Source organism: Microtus ochrogaster, chromosome 8 (assembly GCF_000317375.1).
Source record: "Microtus ochrogaster isolate Prairie Vole_2 chromosome 8, MicOch1.0, whole genome shotgun sequence".
Classification (NCBI taxonomy): domain Eukaryota; kingdom Metazoa; phylum Chordata; class Mammalia; order Rodentia; family Cricetidae; genus Microtus; species Microtus ochrogaster.
Window position 1 is genome coordinate 38266188 of NC_022015.1, and position 4357 is coordinate 38270544.

Sequence of the window (4357 nt, forward strand, 5' to 3'; positions counted from 1 at the left end):
AAATAAATAAAAATTAAAAAAATACAAATATTCCAAGTGATTCTAGTGTATGTTAGTCTATCATAATGGCAGCACCACTGATATTTAGGGCTGGATAGGGAGGTGAGCTTATAATAATCTCTATACCACAGGTTTAACCTCTACCCTCTACAGCACAGTGGAGATGTAAGGCCAAAAACAATGCTTCCTGAGAGGACAAACAGTTGAAAGACCCTCCTCACCTAGAGTAAATTTAAAAAGCAGATATGGAGTGAAACTAAGTGTAAAGCACTTGCCTACAGTAAATGAGGCCATAGGTTCAATCCCCAGCACCACAAGCAACAAGGGGGGGGGGGAATCACTTTTACTGATTTTTTTTTCTTCTTGAAGGGAGGCGGTGGAGGTCTCATTATATAACCCAGGACAATGGCCTTGAGCTCCAGCTCTTCCTGTCTCTGCCTCCCAACTGCTGGGATTAAAGGGGTTGCTCCTATGCCCAGTTTTACTAATTCTTCATCTCTAATTCATAGTATTTGGAATACTATGGATAGATGCCAAAGCCTCATGCATCCTAGACAGGTACGTTACAGAGCTAGACCCTCAGCTACAAGGAAAGCTTTGAGGCAAAGAAATATGCTTCAATTACCCTGATTTCTCAGTCCAGAATCTATACACAGTATTATCATGGGTCAACTAAAACAAAAGGAAAGTCACCTGAGATCTTGAGGAAGATGTAAAGCTGCTGAAAGTCAAAAGGTCTGGCCAGTATTTTCAAGAACATTTTAAGAAAAAGCAGCTCCTCAGCCTCCACAGCAGCTCAGATCTTGAGGCGAAGGAGCCAGGCAAGACTCCCTGCCCTCTTCATAAAGTAAACTCAGTAAGCTGAGTTTTAGCTGAATAGACAGTTGGAAGAACTTATCATTTGCTCTTTTGAAGTGTAGTAAATGCAAAAATATAGATCAACGTACACTGGTAATATCTGATATGAAATCTAAACTACCAACTACAAGGTCCAAGTTGATCATAGAAGTAAACTGAGTTATCGACCCCAACAAATACTGGTCTAAGGAAGACGTGCTTACTTGTAACAGCACATTTTTTTAGAGGAAACTCACAAAAGATTCATCTTAAAGCAGCTAAGTAAACCCCACTTGAAGTCACAATTCCACTGCTTCCTATTTTCTGAACAACTATAGAATATTCTTAAACACTCAGTTAATGCAAACTCCTTTTGTTTGTGTAGTCTGTGGCTGGTTGTTTTGATTACGTGCAGTTGGGAGGGGGGTCTACTTATGATGGAGTTTATCAAAACACTCTTCCCCTGTACATAAGCCAATCCAAGTTACAAGTAACTATCACCATGGAAACGGAAAAAGCTGATTTCAGGTATGACTGAATGAGTGAAAGACATTGCTAAATATTTTAGACTCCCTGGCCAAATACAGTAAAGTGCAGACTAGGAGTCAAAGCACCCACAGCTACTCCCCAAGTTACATACTGAGCATACCTTATCCAAAGTGCTTGGGACTACAACTACTTCGGTTTCAGATTTGAGTCTTGGCACAGACTTTACCAGTTTTGCAGCCCTAATACAAACTGCTCACAATCTGAAAGTTTGATGCTAAAAAGCCACAGCGTTTTGATGTGAGGTATGTTTAACCTGAACCTTTGCTGAAGCTCAAGACTGGATGTAGTCTTCCAATTGCAGCAACAAACCAGGAAAAACCTAAGAAATCATGAACTTATTGATTTGAGGCAACCACACAGAAGTATCAGAGGAACTGTGCTGTTTAAGCTCCTGGGGGTGTTTTCTATACATAAGTACTGATTTAGACAAAACACTCTCAAGTGTCATGACTAGCTGTTCCAGCACAAGTAGGTGATTTAATTAACTTTCACCTCCCTTCTAATGGAAAAACTTGAAATAACTTCCAGTTTTGTTTTTTTTTTTTTAGCCCACCTGATTCTTCAGCACATGGCTTTCCTAACTGTACTTAAACCTTTAAAAGTTAATTTTAAACTAGGTGTGGTGGTATGTGCCTCTACTCACTCATAAAGCTTGTGAGGGAGAGGCAGGAAGATCAAGAATTTAAGGCTAAACTGAGCTGAACAGAAAGATCATGAACATCCTAAACTACAAGAGACCCAAAAAACATATAAAATTAATAAATAATGAGCCAGGTGTAGTGGTGCATGACTTTAATCCCATTACTCCAGAGGCAGAAGCAGTAAAGATCTCTAGCTACAGTGAGACCCTGCCTCAAAAATAAAATTAAAAAATCAAGTTGACTTTGCTAATTATAATTATGGTCACTGCTGGACTGACTGGATGTGGTAAGCTCGGTTCTAACTGCTTTCGGGGAACTTATTTACATATATCCTCAGTTACAGGTCTAACGGGCACATTGGTTGGGACAGAATTGTTTTCCCGGGTCACAGGGGCAGCAAAGATAAGAAATTTGCCCAAGGTCACGGGGCTAGAAAGTGGCAAAGCGAGATATAATTTCCAAATTGCCCAAAAGAAAGTTCAACCACCACTGACACAACAGAGATCTTGCACCTTACTACTTCAAGGCACATTTTAGCCGTAGGCCATCTGAAGTCCCTTTCTCACGGGCTGCCCCGTCGGCAACGTGACCTTGAGGAAAAAAAACCAAAGTAAACTTCACTTAAGAAAGTGAAACAGTATCCTCTAACCAGTGCTCTGAGGGAAGGAAACCCGTCGAAGAGCCCTCCTCCCTGGGGCGGAAAGCAAAAAACATAAACAAAGCTCTGAGCCCTCCTAAAGAGAACGCAGCGCAGCGGGTAGGGGGAAAATGACAGCAGGTCACGCGGTGGAGAAGCCCCGGCACCGAGCTAATCAAATCACTCATTCTGTCCCACCTACAACTTGAAGTTCAAGTTCTGAAAAAGGCAACGGCCTGGGAGGGGGGGGGAAAAAACCTCCAAGTTAACACTGAACCAAGCTTCTTTAAAAGGGAGATACTTGGAGCCACAAAAATAAGCTCTCAAAAAAAAAAAAAATAAGCTCTCACCCTAGCTCCAAAACACCAAGGAGTCTCGAGTGCCCCCGGTCAGCGGAGGCTGAGGATTCACCGCGAAGGCCCTGGGAGACTCGGAACTGGTTTTTGTGTATTCCGATGACTCTGCGGCTAATGCCCAGAAACCCACAAAACTTGTTCCTCGGAGGACCAGAGTCCAACAAAGGCTTTCGCGAAGGTCTCCGACGAGTTGACAAGCTCCGGGAGACCTCGAGAAGTCTCTGGGAAGGCCCCGGCGCGGGAGCCCTGGAAGCTCGTCCCGGACCCTCGACTTAGCTGCGGCTCTCGTCGCCTCGCCCGGGCTCCCGCCTCGCCCAGCCCGGAGAGTCACCTCGGCGTCCAAAGTTCGCCGCCGACTCGGCGGGCTGCCAACGACAGGCTGACAGGAGCTGGCGACTCGGTCCCGGCCAGGGCTGGACGCCGCCTCCCGGGCCGCCAAAGCAGCCGATTCCGGGGGGGAGGGGAGAGGGGCCGGGACGCTCCCTCCCCACGCCGCCCGGACCCGACCATCAACCCCCTCGGTCGGCCGCCCGCCCTCGCGGCCGGCGCACCCCGTGCCGCCACCCCCTCCCCCGAGTTACCTGGAGGCGCCACGACCCGCAGCTAGTCACGCTCAGGCGGGAAAAGGGCTCACCGACACCATCAGCAAAGCGCCCAAAATGGCGGACGTATCAAGCAGGCCTGGAGTTACCCCCGCCCTCCCTCCGGCCGCCCCGCAGCCAATCTCGGGCAAGACTCCGCCCCCTTCCCGAAAATAATTGGCCTGACTCTCCCGCCCCCCACAACCTATTGGCCCTCCCAGCGGGGCCCTCGCCTCTACTCCGATTGGCTCTGGACCCTTGTCAGTCAAACGCGAGAGGCGCATTCTTTTTCCCATGGTCTTGACGGATCCGGAACCTCTAAGACCCCGGTGTCTGAGAAACAAGTCAGAAATGGGGAGAAGCTTGGACTGTGTTCCTATACGCCGTAGCAACAGCAGTGCCTCGCGTGACGGACGCTTCGGACCACCAATCCGCGTAGTCAGTGCATTTTAAAACAAATGAGCCAAACCAATCCCGGCTGTGTAGCTTTTGATACGAGGGAACCAATGGGATAGCACAATGACAACAGGCGGTGGGGCAACGGCCTCGGGGGAGGGAAATGGGGGGGGGGGGAAATACCGGTGATGACGTGAGTCACAACAAGACCTGAGGCGGAAGTCACCTAGGGTTGGGGAATTAGCTCAAATGGTAGAGCGCTCGCTTAGCATGTGAGAGGTAGTGGGATCGATGCTCCATTGTACAATTTTACAAAAGAGTGTTTGTTTAAATTAAACACTTCAGACAGACTAAGGGACA

General features: G+C 47.6%; 1 protein-coding gene and 1 pseudogene across 9 annotated transcripts in view; one reads left to right on the plus strand and one right to left on the minus strand.

The window, feature by feature from the left end:
- LOC102000247 overlaps window positions 1-3627 on the plus strand; it is a 10614-nt pseudogene extending 6987 nt beyond the window's left edge.
- Window positions 1-3693, minus strand: part of Ppp6r3 (protein phosphatase 6 regulatory subunit 3) — a 136310-nt gene extending 132617 nt beyond the window's left edge. For all 9 annotated transcript variants that reach the window (XM_013347871.2, XM_026781673.1, XM_005351621.2 and 6 more), the window contains exon 1: window positions 3602-3693. The gene's annotated coding sequence lies outside the window, so the exon portion shown is untranslated. The remainder of the gene's footprint in view (window positions 1-3601) is intronic.
- Window positions 3694-4357: the final 664 nt, after the last annotated feature.